This window comes from Agelaius phoeniceus, chromosome Z (genome assembly GCF_051311805.1).
Source record: "Agelaius phoeniceus isolate bAgePho1 chromosome Z, bAgePho1.hap1, whole genome shotgun sequence".
NCBI lineage: Eukaryota > Metazoa > Chordata > Aves > Passeriformes > Icteridae > Agelaius > Agelaius phoeniceus.
The window spans coordinates 2,614,332-2,634,342 of NC_135303.1; the positions used below are offsets into that span (position 1 = coordinate 2,614,332).

The following is a 20,011-nucleotide window of genomic DNA, read 5'->3' on the forward strand; positions in this document are numbered from 1 at the left end:
AAGAGAGGCAGTATCCTAACTGCGACATGTAGCTCTGGTATGATTTCAGAAATACAGCTTGTGGTTTGCTTTAACTAGTTCCATTTATGTTTGCTTAAAATTTTTGCTTTCAATTTTATTGCAGACTGATTTTACTTTTTTTTTTCTTTGCAATGCAAGTTAGACTCATCTAAAAAAACAAAAACTAGAGAAAAACATATAAACATCAAAGCTTACATTTAAAAAATGCATTACGTGCCTGTTTTTCTCTCCTGTCTTGACTGAGATTCTTGATAGAGAAAAGAGGCTTTGCTCTGTTCAAAATAGAGATTATTTGGTTTTTTTTTTAATTGGCTGATTTATATTTTGTACTTACAGAGAAAAGGATGTGCTTTTGGACAAGGATTGTTATTAATTTAGCCATATGAAAATTAGAGCTTGTCATAAGAAAAAAAAAAATTCCTTTCTTTTTCAATGGATTTGTGCATAAGCAGAATTTTCTGCCTTGCTCCTCCCTTTTTTTCTTTCTTTCTTCATTCTCCCAATTTATTCCTGACTAGCAATTGCTCTGCCTCATATGTTTTTCTATACCACATATTCTCAGTGAGCATTAGGTCGGTCAGGAGGGGTGCTGCAATGTGGTTTTCCTGCACGATTGTAGTGGCAAATTCAGCCCGCAAAAACTTCCTTCCATTTCCTGTCTGTCCCCTTTATCCAGCATCCTCATCTTCACCTGATGCTGGAAAAGAACCCAGCTGACCCAGCTGAGCGTTGCTGGGTTCTGAGTGACTTCAGTTCCATTTAATATGAAGTCTTCAGAACAACTTCAGAATGTCAGGAACATGGAACAACAGGTTTTTTTCCCCTTTTTGATGTACATGAAGCTAAATTGCTCTAAAACCTCACAAGTCCGAATAAGTTAAGGATAGATTATGTCCTGCTTAGGTTATTTTAAACCTTTAATTGGGAAGTGAGGCGTTCTATACATACATTCATAATTCTACAGCATTACTTAGGAGTGATGCATTGGCTGAAAATCTTTTGGGGCTATTCATGTGGAAATTACACTCTACATAGTATCTCTGTCAAAATTTGTAAGTTTATCTTGTAGGAAATGGGAGAGATTTGCTTCATTTATTGACTTTGGTTTCACTTCATATTTATAGGAAAAAATCCATATTTTCTGTAATTCCTATCATCAGTATTGTCACTACTATATTTTATAATATATATAAATTGTAATTTATATATATTCTTTTATAATTTTATAATTATAAATATAATACATAAATATATGTTATATATATTATAATTATTTTATATATTACAATTCCTTTTATAATTCTGTTCTAAAATTCTCTTTTAAAATTCTTCACTGATTTCAGTGCAGCAGAAATCTTCCTGCCAAACCTCTTGTTGTGGTTGTGGGTAAGATCATGGCATGTCTTTTACTGTTTTATTATTAAACTATTTTCTTGCATAGCTTAACAATAGCTCATGAGACTTTTGATGCGTGTGGAAACTCCATTTCAATTAAATAATTAGTAAACCTTAAAAGAAAGGAAAAAGAAAGAGTGAAAGGTTATGAAAAGGTTAGTCTACATTTTTTTATTTGTTCCTTTTCAGAATAACCTTTTGGGCATCTCATGCTGTTTCAGTCAAAGGATCCTGGTCAAAATTCAAAACACTTTGGGGCTGTTAAGATACCTTTTGCACTTTAAATGGTCATTCTATTTGTGCTGTATGAATCTTTATTCATTTCAATTTGCTCTATGCAGTTTGGGGGCAGCTGATATCCGGGAAAAAAAGCACTTGGTGCTCCCTGAGTTAAAGTGAGTGAGATCCTGGTATTTCATTGCAGCTGGAAATGAACTGGAAATAAACATTGAACAACCCCAAGCCATCAAGTCCCACTGCTCTGAGCTGCTGCTGAAGGACCATTACAGGCTATAAATATACATTCAGCATCCTCAGCAAACACAGGCTGAGCAGGAAATTTGGCTTCAGTTTCAGCGGCCGGGAAAGGGCGAAGCCGCTCTCTAAAATACCCTGGTGTGAGGTGGGTGCTGGGGGTTTGGGTTATGGGGGGAAAAAAATAATAATAATAATAAAAAAAAATCTTTAGACTGTCCTCTTTCAGAAAGTCAGCAAATACTCTGCCTTTCCAGCTCGTGGCTTTAGCAGGCACAAGTTAATGCTGCAGCAACCGTCCCTGCGAGGCTGATGCAGCCCATTAAAATTGGGGGCACTTGGTCACTCTGTAGAATGACTTCAGAAATAAGCTGTAGCTTCTGTGAGGCCTCTCTGAGGAAATGAAATGCAAAGTGAAGTTCTTTAAATGGTCTCAGGTAGAGAGTGTGTGTGTGTGTGTGTGTGAGGGGCAGGGAAATGATATCTTTTCACTTTGCTTTGTTTTTGGTTTTTATTTTCACCTGAAAGGTGCTCGGAACATTATTATATTTCATAGAGTTTCAGGTGATGAGTTCAACGTTTATTGTGTTTGAAATGTGTTTTCCAAATAAAAGAGGTTATCTTCCCTTTTCTCTGTGATTCTTTGCTTGTGAATTTTTGCTTTTTTATATTAACAGAGCAAGCTGCAGTGGTATGACCTGCTGCAGATGCTGATTTATTTCAAAGGCTCTATCTCTCTCAATAGGAGCAAAAAGAAATAATGAAAAAAAGATGTCCTTATTGTGTTATATTAGAACTTCTGGTCTTATTTTAATTTCATGCACTTACTGTACATAATTTGAAGTAAAAACAATTGAAATTATCCACATTCTCTGCCTATGGTCTGTAGCCAGCTTTGTTGCTTTGAAGATGGGGATCTGGTCTTCAGAATACCGCAATATCTCTAATAAAATGTATGTAATTAGTTAAATTTTTCTATATTGTTTATATTTATGGGTTTATTGTGATTTTCTCTCTCTTCATTGTGGAAATTCTGAAGTACATCCATTTGTCATAAATTAGTAGAAATGATTGGGCTGTTGGACAAAAGTGTGGAACAGACTAAAACCATCAAGGAAACTAAAAGTAATGGAATAATAAAAAAAAAAGCCAAAGATTAAAGAACAATAAAAATCACATTATATATAGGTCTAGCACATTGCTCATAATGAATATCATTCAGCACATCAAAAACCCTTTTGTATTTCTGTTTTTTTTCCTGCAGTTATTTATTTTAACATATATATACATATATTTATCTCAGGTGTGAAGATAAATAGCTGCAAAGTGCCAGAACAATGACAGCAGATTAGAAAATCCTGATTTTTCAGCACACCAGCACATCAGGACTTGCAGCCTTACACACCTTTTAATTTCTTCCCACAGCTGGGCTTCAAGCTTTACTTTTCTGATTTTACATTCATCCAGTGGGAATATTTAGAAGTCAACAATTTAACTTATGATTGCATTGAACTGCTGGAAATGAATTGTTCAAGATTATATAAAAAAGAGTTTGAAAGTCATTTTTGTTTTGACCCTCAGATATTAAAAAACGCCCATGGTCCTTCAGAAAGGTGTTTGCCTCTAAGAGCTGAGACAAAAAACTTTAACTTTGGTGAACCTTCTTAGGTAACCTGTGTGCTTCTCAGACTTGGTGGTAGTCATAGGTCATTTTACTGAAATTATTCAGTATAATTCATGATGACTCAGTCAGCTTTGGCTGGGCCAGGGCAGGTTGAGGGTGGACAGCAGCAGGAATTTCCCCATGGAAAGGGTGCTCAGGCCTTGGAAGGAGCTGCCCAGGGCCAGAAAGGGCTGGAGGTGGCACTCAGAGCTCTGGGCTGAGTAAAATATGGGGATGGGTCAAGCATTAGACTGGATGGTCCCAGATGGGCACCATCTGATGGTTTTCATTGCCAGCCGGGCGTCTCCGTACAAATCACAAACGGGACAGCACTGCTGAGGAACGTGCCTGGAGCTGTTTGATTTTCCAGCATCAGCCTCATTCCATGGTTATGACAATGGGAAGATGCCACCAGCTCACATCCCAGGCAGCAGACACAGAACTTAATGTTACAACTCACTTTATAAGTTTTTTGACCAATCCCACAAAGCAAAAGCACATTGACAGTGTTTATATCTGTACAGTAAATATTCTATATTGACAGTAGCTCTATCCAACCACTATAAGCACAGGTACCTGTGGTTAAACAATGCTTGCTTATTTCAAATACAATACCTGCTTGTGAGCCTTGAAACACAATGCACAGAGCTCCATTATGAAGCTTCAAACTTCCTAATATCTTGCTAGATAAACTTTCTGTAGCTTAGGGAGTTTTTCTAGACAAGCGTTAATACACAGATCATTGTTCTATTTATCCTTGATTTTCTCCTTTTTAAATAATTTTTCTGCTGACCAATCTCATGGCTGTTCCTTAGCTCTGATCACAGTTCTGCTGTCTCTGGGGCCTGCCTTTTGCAGCTTTCCCAAAACCCTCTGATTTTGTGGATTCCCACAGTTTCCAACATCAATAATTATGTCATTCTCTTATCTATGTGGTTTTCAAAATGTTTAACAGTTGGGGTTTAGAAAACCCAGAGATTTTTGTGGTGTTCACATATGAGGGAATTTACTCTGGAAATCTGCCTGAGAAGGAAGAAGAAGAGGAAGAAGAAGAAAATGAACAAGAACAAGAAGACAAATAAAAAGAAGAACAAGAAGAAAAAAAAGAATAAGAAGAAAAACAAGAACAGGAAGAAGAAGAAGAAGAAGAAGAAGAACAAGAAGAAGAACAAGAACAAGAACAAGAGGAACAAGAACAAGAACAAGAACAAACAAGAACAAGAACAAAAAGAAGAACAAGAACAAAAAGAACAAGAACATGAAGAAGAAGAAGAATAGCAACAACAAGACAAAGAAAAAGAAGAACAAGAAGAACAAGAAGAAAAACAACAAGAACAAGAAGAAGAAGAAGAACAAGAACAAAAGAACATCAAGAAGAAGAAGAAGAAGAAGAAGAAGAAGAAGAAGAAGAAGAAGAAGAAAAGAGCAAGAACAAGATAGCAGAAGGAACTTCCTAATGGCAGATTTAAAGGAACAATTCACCTCTCATAGATACAAGGGAATAAGGGTTGATATTCAAAATTTTAGTAATACACCAAAGCAAGTACTTCTTTCCTGCAAGAATGCCTGTTAGTAGATTCAGCTAAACCTACAAAATCTTGTTACCTGACAGAGTTTAGTAGTCAGAAAGAACAGCTGAGCAGATACTGAGCTTTGTTTAACATATTCCCAAGTTTATTGCTTTGCTTCAAACTCTATGGCTTCATTGCATGCAGAGCAGACAGCTGGATTTGCCTTTGGAAAAAAAAAAAAAATAATACGTCCCTCTGGAATAACACAGAATATTTGGCAAGCAGACAAACATCAAGGTAATCCCTATTCTCAAAAAAGTAACCTCTGAAATTTTATGTGATGTTGTTGTGTGTGTTCCTATAAATGCTAATTTTTGGGTGTTTATGAGGTGTAAGTTAATAAAGCTGACAATAAAATTTTCTGAATGTTGTTTCTTTCCAAAATGTTTAGGCAGCCATCTGGGACATGTGAGGCCAGGTAAATACCTGGAATTTCTGGCCAGGAAAATTGAGGTAGAAAGTGAGATGGTTACTGGGGCCACAATGTCAATGAGATCTGGGAGAAAGCAATATTTTCTGGTAGTCATGAGCCTTTTCAGCACTTATTTATAACCAGACAGAAGTTCGTGGCCTTTAGGTGAAAAGCTCAACTTGTCTGAGTGTTAGCCACATGCTACCTCATTTTCCTCCTTTAATGACTATTCACAAGGTCTCTCAGAGGATTTATATATTTAGAAATACATTAATTAGTTTTTATTACTATTATTATTATTGTTTTGTTATTATTATTATTGTTGTTTATTATTATTAATACTACTCTTATTGGTTTCTTCTACTACTTGTTTTTGTTATTATTATTATTAATAATATTATTATTATTGTTGTTGTTGTTGTTATAGTTATTATTATTATTATTCCTCCTAAAATATATTTTTAAGTTAAAATAGTTCAGGTGTATTGAAACTCTACAGATGTAAAATTGGAATGTGACTTGTTCAAGGAGAGGGACTTTTTTTTGGTGGTGTCACCCTTTCAGCTCACTAAAAGGAAAGATTAACCATTCATAAGTACAATGCAAGTATTTTTCGTGAAAGCTTACAAAATAGAACGAGTGAATCCTATAAAAATAATAAACTTAGACTCAATTTTTCAGCATGTTTGCAAAGCACTTGGTGCAGGTTTAAGAACATTTTAGGAATGAGCTTTCTTCTTCCCACTGGATGACTGAAGAGAACTTCCTTACTGGAATTTTGTATTTTCTATAAAAGCATCTGCTCATAATTTCTTTCCCCCAGATTCCTATTGATTCTAAGGTCTAGGTCCCTGTGATTTCCATAATGCACTCTTAAATTAATAAACTGCTCTTCTGCAGAATCTCAGTGGTTCTCTCCCCACCTGGCTGAACATAACCCAGAATTAATAAAAATAAATTGGGAATGAGCAATTCCCTTTCCAATCAGTTTGTAAGTGGCAGTGCCAGAGGGAAAGTTTCTAATCTTAATAAAGCTTAAAAATTTATGCTGGTCAACATATTTCGGTGGTTTTTATGAAAGCAACTTAAAATTTTGGTTATTTAACCCGAATTTAAATGTAAGGAAGATGAGATTTTTATTGCCTGGTCAGAGGAGAAGCTTCCACCAGGAAGAATCAGGAGAAAAGCAGAAAAGGCTGGAGGCAGCAACCTTGGGTAAACAGACAAACATTTTAAAAAATATTCTTTCTCCTACTTCAGCTGGTAGACTTTGAAATTCCTCTCTGACCACGACATTAAACCAGATGGATGAAGGAGCAGTGGTACCAACAGGGTCTCTTCTGCAGTAATATTTTAAATGCTATTCACTATTTATATATATACATCTCCTTCCTTGAGAGTAACTCGCGATTTATGGGAAGTCAAAATGCTTCCTGAGGAATCACAGAGAAGTCGCAAAAAAGGAATTCCGTCCCTCTGACAAGGGAGTTGACATGTAATGGCAAACACATCAAGACAATTGACAATAAACATGTCAAAACAAAGTTGTGTTTTGGCAATCACTGAAAAAAAAAATGTATATAAAGAAGCCATTAGAGTTTTAAGAATTAGGAGGTGTAAAGAAGTTTTCCAAAGCTGAAGTGTTGACTTCATGGCAAAATAATGCAGTTCCAGGTATTTATACGAGAGGTGCTTTATTTCAGGTGAACATAAATATATCCAGAATCACAGAACTAGAAAAAAAAAAATTATTTTTAGTTCTAGTTACAACTTTAATATCATCCTTTACAGGTTTTATCTTTGTCATAATTTCCTCAAAGCAGTTTTACCACTCAGAAAATAAGGAAATGGCGGCCAAATTACATTTTTGCAAAAAAAAAAAATAAAGGCATCAAAGAGGTTTAGGAGCTATTGAGTTAACTGAAGGAGCCAACAGATTAAAGACTTTGGAGGATAAATTGAAAAAAATGTCTCCTTTCAGGAACATTTGAATAATTCCTATGCTTATTCTCCATTTAGTTTCTTTCCCAGGTTTGGAGAAATGCTTTTTTGTTTATTTTTACCCATTCTATTTTTTGGGTTTTTTTAATTTTTTTTTCTGTGTTTCAACTGACATAAAGCTGCAGGGTAGTTGTTTGTTTAATCCCCTCTCTCCTTTTTTTTTTTTTTTCTTTTCACAGAGAGAAATTATAAAACCATAGAAAACTCCATTGCTGTCTTGCAGTCTTACTGCCATTAATGGGAGCTTTACACTCAATTACCACCATCTCCACAGAAAGTTTAATCAACCAACGTAATGTGGAAAAAAATAAATGTATTTAACAGCTAGATTGAGTGGAATCATAGCATTAAGCACAGTGAGATATCTCTGCACTGCCCTAGCATGAGCTATATCCCAAATAATGAGAGGGGGAGGAAAATGACGCTTGAAGCAGCCTTGTACCAGAAATAAATATTGCATTATTATTCCCGTCATCGGAAATAACTATGATAATGCACTGACTATTGATCTCTCTCAGTGGGGCTCCAGGTCTGCCTGGCTGCTCATCCTGAACGGCTCCGTGGGCTGCAGGAGCTGTCAGCGCCTGAACTTTTTGGCTTTGCTGAGTTTTGTGCCTCTGGGCTGCCCTCACTTGGGCTGCTGGCAGTGGGGCAACGTGAAAAACAAAACACATTTAAACATGTGCAATAAGGTTTGAATTGCAGAAAGAGAAAGAGGAAGAGGAAAAGGAAAAGGAAAAGGAAAAGGAAAAAAGAGAAAAAGAAAGAAAGAAAAAGAAAAGAAAAAGAAAAAGAAAAAAAAGAAAAAGAAAAAGAAAAAAGAGAAAAAGAAAAAAGAAAAAGATAAAAACAAAAAGAAAAAAAGAGAAGAAGGGAAAAGGGAAAGAGGAAAAGGGAAGCGGAAGGGGAAGGGGAAGAAGGAGAGGAAGGGGAAGGGGAAGAGAAGTTCTGGAAAGGAAAAGGAAAAGAAAAAAGAGAAAAAGAAAGAAAGGAAAAGAAAAAAGAGAAAAAGAAAAAAAGGAAAAGAAAGAAAAAGAAAAAGAAAAAGAAAAAGAAAAAGAAAAAGAAAAAGAAAAAGAAAAAGAAAAAGAAAAAGAAAAAGAAAAAGAAAAAGAAAAGAGGAAGGGAAAAAGAAAAAGAAAAAAGAAAAAGAAAAAGAAAAAGAAAAAGAAAAAGAAAAAGAAAAAGAAAAAGAAAAAAAAAGAAAAAGAAAAAGAAAAAGAAAAGAGGAAGGGAAAAAGAAAAAAGAAAAAAGAAAAAAGAAAAAGAAAAAGAAAAAGAAAAAGAAAAAGAAAAAGAAAAAGAAAAAGAAAAAGAAAAAGAAAAGAGGAAGGGAAAAAGAAAAAGAAAAAAGAAAAAGAAAAAGAAAAAGAAAAAGAAAAAGAAAAAGAAAAAGAAAAAGAAAAAGAAAAAGAAAAAGAAAAAGAAAAGAGGAAGGGAAAAGAGGAAGACAAAGGGAAAGGGGAAGGGGTAGAAGGAGAGGAAGAGGAAGAGGACAAGGAAGAAGAAGAAAAAGAGGAAGGGGAAGGGAAGTTCTGGGAAAGAAAAGAAAAAAGGAAAAAAAAGAAAAGAAAAGAAAGAAAAGAAAAGAAAAGAAAAGAAAAGAAAAGAAAAGAAAAGAAAAGAAAAGAAAAGAAAAGAAAAGAAAAGAAAAGAAAAGAGAAAAGAGAAAAGAGAAAAATTTTTTGTTTCACAAGAATGAAATTTTCTTTTAAAAATTGAAGAAATATATTTAGAAAATAATTGTGAAAGATAAGCAAAAACATTAATTGAAACGTGTAGTACTAAAATTATTTCTTTAATGATTTCTGAATGATTTTTAATGTTTATGGTTTAAATCATCTGGCCATGCTGGTTTTCCAGCTTGGTTGTTTATATAGAATTTTCACTGGAAATGTTATATATATATATATTTTTAGCATATTTTTAGCAGGGGAGGAGGTGTCAAAATTATTTTTTCACAATATAGTGATCTGATGTTTTTTTTTCTTTTTTTGTCCTTTTCCTTCCTTTCTTTTTTACAGATAATTCACCAAGTTTTTTTTGCCACTCCTAACAGACGTATGTTTTGGTTTTCATAATTTACAAATATTGTAAATTTAAAAACTAGAGCATATATCTAATAACTATAGACAAAGTACTTGTGACCATGCTATGCTATAGTAGTACCTCAATATAATAAGATTACAGAAAATAATCTGAATATGCACAAAAGAATCTTATAACTTATTTTACTTTTAAAAAACATACATGCAGTAAAAAAATTTGACCTTGTGGAAGCAGCCTTTAAAGATTTGGGTGTTTTTTTTGATTGGCTTATAAATTAACAGTGTTTTTGAGCATATAAAAATTATGTGCTGTCAGAGCTGGAGCAATTGAATGATTGACTGAAATTTCTATTAAGGAAATGAGAGTGCACCACAGTGCTCTGCATTCTGTAGCTGCTTTAATGGAGTTTGAAACGAGTGAAAACCCCCAGAACTGATGCAGAACAGAAACAAACATTTTTTTTTTTTTAATATTTGTTCAGTCTTTAGTATTTAAACTTTTCATGGTTTCCAGGACTTGAGGGTGGCTGCAGTTTCAAGACCCAGGACAGGCTGGATAGTAATTGGCCAGTGAGAGTAAACAAGGAAAATTTTTAAAAAGAGTGGGAAATAGGACACTCCTGATAAAATATTCTGCAAGAACAGTAATATACCCCAGTTTTCTAAACATTTGTAATCGTTTTTTGATTGAAAGGCTTCCCAGGCAGTGGTTTTACTTAGGCAATTTATTAATTTATTCTCTGTACAAGATTCAAAAGCTAATTCTCAAAAAAGTCACCTTTGCGTATTACGTACCTAAATATAGGTGTCGTTAAAAATAGGAATGAGATTCAAAACAACAAACAGAATCCTCTCAATTATAGGGGAAACAAAACCTCCTAAGAGTTGATGAGTTTGTCTGGGTAGGGAATTTCACGTCTTTTAAGGCTAATTTCAATTTGACATAATTTCAATGTAGACATTGTAGTGCCAGGTAATTTACATTCTGTCATCTAACAAAGTTAAGTATAATCCTTAAAGCGAGATAATTTCTCTCCTTAACTGCAGATAAGGCTGAAAAAAATGAAGAAAGAGAGCACAGGTGAAGAGAGCACAATACACACGGAAATGAATTAACTAACATACCTAATTAATGTGGTGTACTAATTGAAAATTGAGCCCCTGATATTGAAAATTTTAATCTGCCTTGTTTCTCAGTACATTATTAATCCAAGGTAACATTAAATTTCCTCTGTAAATATTTCTATGTAAAGTAATCAAAATTAAATCCCAAATTCTGCAGTGCATAATGTTAAAATTAAAACTTGTAGATGCAGTAATAATCTCAGTAAAGTTGTGGGTGCTTACATTTTGTGCCTTTAAGTTACACTGAAATAATCCTACCCACATAATGCACCAGCCTTTGACATTACAAAGGAATATGGCATTACTGAATTAATATTCATATTAATTGGTATGTACAGCTGTGAGAGCACTGATATTGAACCGGTTTAGCACAGATTAATGTAGACGTGGCAATCTGAATATTTTCATATTTTCATATTCATGAATATCTGCATGTCGTTAAAACTTGGTACCTTAAAGACTCAGGGGCATTTTGTCCCCAGAAAAGTCTTTGGTTTGCTGCTTTCAGTAGCATTTACCATCAAACCTGGGCAAAGGTTCAGTAACCATTTCAGGTGCCCAAATCTCATGGAGAGAAACCCACGCTGAAGGAGTCCGAGAAGTGATCCCAAACCTCTGAATCTGAAACTCAATGAAATGGCAAATTAAGCCTTTTACACGGGTACTTTCATTGGGGGGGTCTTTAAATGGAGAAATGATCCCATTATTTTCATCCTTGAGTGGTCATGCAAGGTGTATAGAGACAGAAATTCAGAGTAAGATCTTTTTGTGTTTTTTACAGGAGAGTGCAATAACACCAACAAACACAACCATGTAAAGTTGCTGTTTTTACATAAACATTTTTAATTGTTTTGTTACAACAATTGAGATTTTTTTTTGCCTTATATAGATTTGAGAGTTGTTGTAATTTATTTCATACATTAAAACAAACCAAAACAAACAAACGTGATCCACTAAAAATAACCCCACTTGGTAATACAACAAATCTAATCAAAGAACACTGCAATAAATCACTAAAAACTTTTTTCCAATACCATCCACTAATCAATTAACATTCAAACTGCCTTATGCCATTACCCTGACATTTCTTAGGCCTCATTTGTAATTTAAATCAAGTAAGACCTTTATGTTTAACTGATATCTTACTGGTATCTGTAAAAAAATCTGACATCCCAAAATGTGTTGATTTTGGTGGAATTGTTGTGGATTATAGGAGTGATTTATGACTGGGGATACTGTATCTTTGAAATCTTCTTTGAAAAATCAGCCTTTAAAGCCAGACCCATTTATCCGTTTCTTTTATTAATTCCTAGTGGTGGAAAAAACTCAGAGTGGGAATGGTTTTCTTTTAACTATTGAAATTAAGTCATTTACTCTTACATAAGTCAGGTCTTTCCTTGGCATGAGAGGGCAAAAAAGGTCATTACCAGGGACAATGGAATTCTCAGGTGCCTGATGCTCTACATAGAATAATTGTTGACAAAACCCATTTTATTCGTAGGTAGCTGAAGCTGGGTGGAATTAATCCCTAACTTTGCCTTGCCTTTGATCTAGAAATCACCACCTGCTTCTAAAGAATTCTGTGAGAACTGTAAACCACCAGGGATTTCAAGGAATTGAGCGTGAAAGTTGAAATTTATTGAATTACTATAGGATTTTCAGCTATTATTTGAAAATTTACCTTCTTTCTAAAGAAATCAGGAGCAATTATTTTAGATTCCTTCATTCTAAATGAGTAGATTGCCAGATTTCCATCAAACTGTCCCAGCTGTTTCCCTTTACATAGGATTGCCTCCCTCTCCTGAGCAATCTCCAGGTCAATTCTCTGCAGTTTCATTGCACTGCTTTAGTTTTTAGAAAAAAAAAAATCCATCAAATTTTACTCAAAGCATGAATAGGAACATACCAGCAAAGGGATTTTGAATGTTAGACAGCTGCAGTATTTTTATTTTTTCCATCTCTTGAGGTGTTTTACACAAGCAGAGATAAAATGACAAAAATGATAAATTGGAATGTAATGGAGTAGAACCAGGCTGCATTCATGACTGCAGACCCTGTCCTAAAAATTCCTGCATGAGTAAAGCTTTTTTTTTTTTTTATTTTTAAAGGAAACAGAAAAATTAAATAAGAATCCATTATTTAATACCAGAAGACCAACGATCTTCCCCCTCCACACAAAAATTACAGATAAAAATTAATTTTGCGCCATAATTTACAGATAAATCAATTTTGTGATGTTGCTACCTGATGAGGGCTTTTTTGATGTTGGCATCTGTGGGCAATAAAATCTGCGTGTTTCTTTCTATATTTGAACTGTATAAACAATTTAGATTTCCTGGAACAACAGCAACAAAACCAGCAAAAAGGCTGGAAATTTCAAAACTACTGACATTTTAAGTAAAAACCTGGTTCTAGTTTGGCCTAGGATAAATACTGGAGATTTTCTGTGCTTCTCTGGATTTCTCAGGGCTTCTCATTCTTGACCTCCTGATCCTTTCCTCCCATCCCTCCTTCTGCCACCAGCCCTTCCCTCCCACACAAATCTATTTAATGTAATGGGTCAAAATCCTTTTAATGACTCTCTTATCAGATTTTTCACTTCTTTCTGTGAACTCAGAACCTCCAGCACAGTGCATTCCTCTCAGTTTTTCTTTTTTTTTTTTTCCTCTAAGGATTCAGTTGTATGTCTTATAATACTTCTGGGCATCATTTGGCTCTACCTAATGTGTATCAGCTGCACTGCAGAGAGATTGAGGCTAAATTCATTGCCCAGCCATATTTCTGATTTGCAGGTACATAACTGGCCTGAGCACAGCATAATATCAGTCTGAGAACCAAAAACAAAAAAAAAAATAAAATTCACTTTTTTTTGGTACCCTGTGGGACTCTGGAGGCAGTTACATCCCATGTGAATGTGCCTAAATGATATTTTTTCCATCGGTTTTTGGGGCTTTTTTCATCATTTTGCGTTCCAGCCCAGTGCCATCTGCAGTAAGAATATACACACTGCATATCCTTCTATGTCATACCTGTAAAAGTGCTTACAGGATGACCACTTCTAAAGGAAAAGGAGCTTGGTTCAGTTTTTATCTTTAAGGGAGGCGCTGAGGGTTCCATCATGCAACATTTTATGCATGAATGTTAATGTTTTATTCAGGTTTAAATACTAGGGGGGCTATTCTTCTTCTCAAACATGCAATGATTATTTTATGATATATATTCACTGTATGCTGGGAAAGATTACCAGGAAAATCATTGAAAGAGATGGACTCAGTCTGAATTCATGGTTGGGTTTAGGAGCATTTTGTGCTACATATGCACATTGATAGCTGAGAAGACTTCTCATTGAGATGATAGAAAACAAGGGAAAATGTATATAATTTAAAATATAATGATATAAATATATTATAAAATAAAATATATTTATAAAATATATATGTTTACATTTACATTTAAAATATATGTTTACATTTACATAAAATATATTTATAAAATATATTTTATGTAAATGTAAGCAATTCAAAAAATATTAAAAAAATTATTATATATTCTGTTTTGGTTTTTTTTTTTTCAAAGACAGGATATTCCAGCTTTGTTGTTGATAACACTGGAGCACTTTTCTTGCCCCCATTATTGCTGCCCTCACAAGAACAAACCAGAAGAAAACACAACTTTTTGCTTCAGGGTGTAAATTTAAAAATCCACACGCAAAGAATCTGTGCCCATGCTGCTTCCCAAGTTTAAACAACTGGTTTGCTAAACCTTGGATTTTTTCTTTATTCGTGAAATTAGAAGGTGTTGGCGCAGAGACTGTTTTACACAAAAGGTAGATTCGTCAAGCTATGGTAAAAGAAAATATCCAAACATCATGTGGGTAAGGTTGTTATAAATTACAGATATTCTGCACCTGGGTATAGAAGACGTAAAATAAAGCAGGTGGCTGTTATTGGGAAAAAAAAGAGCAGGAAGAAGTTTTGTACAGTGAGGGTGGCACACAGGGTGCCCAGAGCAGCTGTGGCTGCTCCTGGATCCCTGGAATTGTCCAGGGTCAGTTTGGATGGGGCTTGGGGCACCCTGGGACAGTGGAAAGTTTCAGGAAGTTTGGTGATGTTAAAGCTTTAAATGACTCCATGATTCCATGATATTTATCCAAATTGTGATTATATTCCAAATAACCCCTTGATGAGATCTCCAAATAAGTAAAAAGACCTAAAAAATGTTCAAAATGAGGCAGGGAAAACTTTATGCCTTGAGATTTAATTTTTCTGTCAGGGAGAAAAAAAATATCAGTTCCTATGGAAGACAAGTTTTATCTGTTTGCCTTCCTATCCTCTTTAAAATTCCTTTTAAGCATTTTGGATCGTGTCCTAGTATTTATTGTTTCACAGAGAAATTGATTCTCAGTCACCAAGCTGAGCAATGTACATAAAAAATGTAATTTCTCTTGCATAAGCTATGGATTACTCTTACCAATTTAGCACTCTAAAAGCTAATAAAATAATAAATTACAGTCTCTCATATCACCTCACAGCTGGCAGAGTGACAGCCATCTGAGGAAGGCTGTCTCTGTGCAAATGTTCCAATGCAAAAAAAAAAAAAACCACTTTATCTGTGCTACTCTGCCTTATTTCTTTTCATTTAGCTCGGTGTAGCATCATGTACCTTGATGCATTTTTATCGATCTGCTGAAGTTTCTGTCCCAGTCAGTTACAAGACATTGACTTTCCTTTTCCTTTCCCTTCCCTTCCCTTCCCTTCCCGGAACCTTCCCTTCCCTTCCCTTCTTCCTTCCGCCACTTTGCCCTTTCCTTTTCCTTTCCTTTCCTTTCCTTTCCTTTCCTTTCCTTTCCTTTCCTTTCCTTTCCTTTCCTTTCCTTTCCTTTCCTTTCCTTTCCTTTCCTTTCCTTTCCTTTCCTTTCCTTTCCTTTCCTTTCCTTTCCTTTCCTTTCCTTTCCTTTCCTTTCCTTTCCTTTCCTTTCCTTTCCTTTCCTTTCCCTTCCCTTCCCTTCCCTTCCCTTCCCTTCCCTTCCCTTCCCTTCCCTTCCCTTCCCTTCCCTTCCCTTCCCTTCCCTTCCCTTCCCTTCCCTTCCCTTCCCTTCCCTTCCCTCTTCCCTTCCCTTCCCTTCCCTTCCCTTTCCCTTTCCCTTTCCCTTTCCTTTCCTCCCCACAGATGGAACGAAGGGAATGCAAGTCCTGCCTCACTGCAGCCCATTTCAATTTGTTTGCATCCTCGTGGCTCTGCAGTTCAGCCCAACCTGCTTTCGTGCAGAACATGGTATTTCTCTAATATTTCCAAGCAGAAACCTTAGGGACTTTGGTTTGGAGTAAATCTGTCTGCAACTGGTCTGTATTTCCAACATCTATTACAATTTTTTTATTTTTTTCAAATTGAATTTTTTGTTGTTGTTGTTGTTGTTGAAAGAAATAGAAAGGGAAAGATATCCACCAACAAACACCAATTTTCCAACAAACACCAATTTTTCTTTCCAACAAACAGTGTTACTCGATATTTTATGGAAATATTTTCTACTTTGATTCAAAACTAGACACGGAGAGGTATTTAGTAGATATTTCAGCTTAGCTCTCTGGTATTCACTGGAATGAAACAAGATTAATTCTGCCATGAAAGTGGAATATGGTGGTAGTTTTATGTTTTAAATCAGAAGTCAGAATTCTGTTAAAATCGCCATGTAAATAAAAGGCCAAAGCAGAAACAAATACATTTTTAAGGTTGCTGATGTGGTACTCTTAACTTTTGGTGCATTGTAAATTCTGTTTGGGGGATTTTAGTTCAGTTTTGGGGTTTAAAAAAAAAAAACAACAAAACAACGAAGGGTTCCCATCTGGTCAGCAAAAGAAGTAGTTTTTTAGTGGTCTAACAGTGTGAGAGGAAGCTGTAACATATTTTTAACAATTTTCCCCTTAAATGTCATGGTGGAGTTTGCAGCAGTCATGTTCCACAAGCAGAATGGGAAAATGTGTAAATATCAAAGGTTTTAAGCTTGACCTTCAGACTCAAAATTATGAGTTTAGAAACAGAAAAAAAAAAAAAAAACGGAGAAAATTAAAATGCTGAAAAAATAATTGGGCTGCGGGACCTACCATGTCACAATTTAAACCAAGCAAAAAAGCAACAGGATAACTTATTACATTTTACTGCACACTGTCACTCAGATCCATTTCCATTACATTCAAATATCCCTTTAACTCTTACTCCTGACAGTCATACCAAAACTGTCTGTGAGCTATCAGTGGAGTGCATTTTGGACATAGACATAAAATCCATGAATTCATATTTAACCTACTAAATCAATTTTCTGCCTCGGTTATGTAATTCTTTTTCCTGTGTTTTCATCTAATTAAAGAGCAATTTAGAACAATTCTCCGTGGTATTTGCACCAGAGAAGTTTAGAGAAATCAAAGTTGTCCTTGCATTTTTCTTTAAATAATAAAGAATGAAAACACATGATGCTATTAAAATGTTCACAGATTAACTCATTTAGCTGTCCATGATTCCTGAGCAGTAAAGTTTGTGAACACAAAACAAAAAAGGATTGAGGGTGATAATTATGAGTCCTTGCTTATAAAGTGAAGCCTAAATTAAAAATTTGGCTAAAGTCTAATTTTCCATGAAAGAGTTTACACAAAACTGAATTGCTTCTTGCTTTAAAAAAAATTTATTCTTGTTCTTGTTCTTCTTCTTCTTCTTGTTCTTCTTCTTCTTCTTCTTCTTCTTCTTCTTCTTCTTATTCTTATATGGTTAAATCATATTTCCAGAAAAAATTCTGTAAGTGCTCCCCCAGACTATTTGGATATTTTTACTCTTACTACAAATTAAAATTGTTCACATTATCATATTCCATTGTTTTGGAGCTGTATCTCCCCAGATATTCAATCTCAGTGGGTTATAATAAACAAAAGGAAAAAAAAAAAAAAAAAAAGGAAGTTCCTGTCCCTTTGGCAGAGTACTTCCCATTAATTTAATTTCTGTGGAGGATTAATCTCAAAACAGCTTTACCAGAAAAAAAAAAACAAACAAAAAAACCCAAAAAAACAAACAAAAAACCAAAAAACAAACAAACAAACAAACAAACAAACAAAAACCCCTCCAAAAATTCAAAACAAAAAATAGTACACAAAACACCCACAAACAAACAAACAGACAAACAAAAACCAAACAAAAACAACAAAATCAAACAAAGAAAAAAATCCAAAAAAACCCCAAACAAAACAGAACAAAACAAAACAAAAAAAAAACCAAAATAAAACACGGATCAACGCAAGATTAAACTTATGCAAAAGTTTGGTTTGTTTTTTTTTCTTACAAACACTGTCTTGAAAGGAAAGACACATGATATCTTTAAAATTAATCTTCCTTCCCCCCCCAGTAATATAGTAATAAATAATTCCTTAGGTTTTGAAACACACCTTGCAATGATGTGTTTCTAAAATAATGATGTCATTCACTGATATGGCAAAACGCTTGCCCTGAGAGCTGATTATGCCACAGGAATAAAAACCCAGGGAAGGCTGTGGGAGGGGGAGAAGGAGCTGGGCTCACAACCTTTCTGGGATTAGTCTGTTCCGTGAGTTAATGGAGAAGCTGATGCTAATGGTACACTATAAATTAGTACATCTGCAATAAAAGGAATTATTTCCGATTTTGGTCGCTCGGGAGCTGTTCTGCAAATGTGTTTCCATCTCAGGTGCTGGGGAGTTCAATGGTGTGCACTGCAGGGCTCATGCTCCAGTAAACTGGTGAAAGGTGTTAAATGCAAGAACAGCATTAAAGTTATGTCTGGTGGCAGCATAAATGAAAGTCTCTCACTATTCCCCTGCAACCTGCTCAGGAGTCTGTAACTCAGCTGTGAAATGGGCACTCAATTAAAAAGAGTGCTGCATGAGTCTCAAAAAAAACCCCCAAAATTTTTATATATAACTATATATATATAACTATATATATATAACTATATATATATAACTATATATATATATATATATATTTATATATATATAACTATATATACATTTATTTATTTATATATATATTTTATAAATAAATAAATATATATATAGTTATATATAGTTATATATAGTTATATAGTTATATATAGTTATATATTTATATATTTATATATTTATGTATTCATATATTTATATATTTATATTTTTATTATATATATTATATATATAATATATGTCTATATATATTATTAATATATAATATTATATTCATATATAATATTATTAATATAATTAATAGTATATATAATATATATTATATACATATTGTATATATATTATATATAATTTATAATATATTATATATAATATATTATATATAATATATAACTATATATATTTATAAATATATATAGTTATATATAGTTATAGAAATATATTTATATATTTATATATTTATATAACTATATATTTATATTTTTATATAACTATATATATAACTATATATAGTCAATATAAGTATATAAATTATAAGTATATAAATATAAGTATACATATACTTATGTATATACAAAAGTATATATAAGTAAATATAAATATAAATATAAATATAAATATAAATATAAATATAAATAATATAAATATAAGCACTCTCGAGTTCATTGGAGCTGCCTTAAATAGACTCTGATTTTTGGCCTTGCCAGGGGACATGAGTTTCAATTCTGGGAGATAAAAGTGTTGTTCTGGTGCATTTGTGAAAAATACAACTTGCTCAGACCCCGGTCCTTGCTTTTTTGGCAAATTGTGTGTTATCATATCTCTATATCATAAGTATCTTTAATATGCACCACTACCAATCTCCAACTATTGCAACTGCCCAGCTTCCACCCCAAACCAGAAGAAATCTGACACAATTTACATTGCAACTTTTGATGAGGAGACAAAATTAAATAATAAAGGCTTAATTTGACTTAATTTAGGCTCTTTTGAGATCTTGATAATTATTTATAGTGACATCTATGCATTAGCTTTTTGGGAGCAGGAACGTGTATTTGCCAAGATGTTTGTGTCTGATTCTCTTCCCATTCCCTAGGAAATGGGACAGAAATTCAGCTGATGTCAACAGAGCTTTTACATTTGTGCCAAAACCATTGGGACTGAGAGAAAGCATCTTATGGTGATGCAGCTTAGAGCTTTCTTAGCATCCATTCTCCCACTGTGGCTCTGGATAGAAACTGGTGTGTGCAAATTACAGGCCAGGATTTGAGAATACTCACATAAACCCTCATGTTTTCATAAATATATATATATATATATATATATATATATATATATATATA

General features: G+C 33.9%; 1 long non-coding RNA gene across 1 annotated transcript; it reads left to right on the forward strand.

Annotated features, from left to right (window-relative positions):
- Nucleotides 1-1,857: 1,857 nt before the first annotated feature.
- On the forward strand, nucleotides 1,858-7,879 carry LOC129132484 (uncharacterized). Its single transcript, XR_008535822.2, has 3 exons — nucleotides 1,858-2,038; nucleotides 2,780-2,843; nucleotides 7,717-7,879. It is a non-coding gene; the product is annotated as an uncharacterized LOC129132484 (long non-coding RNA).
- Nucleotides 7,880-20,011: the final 12,132 nt, after the last annotated feature.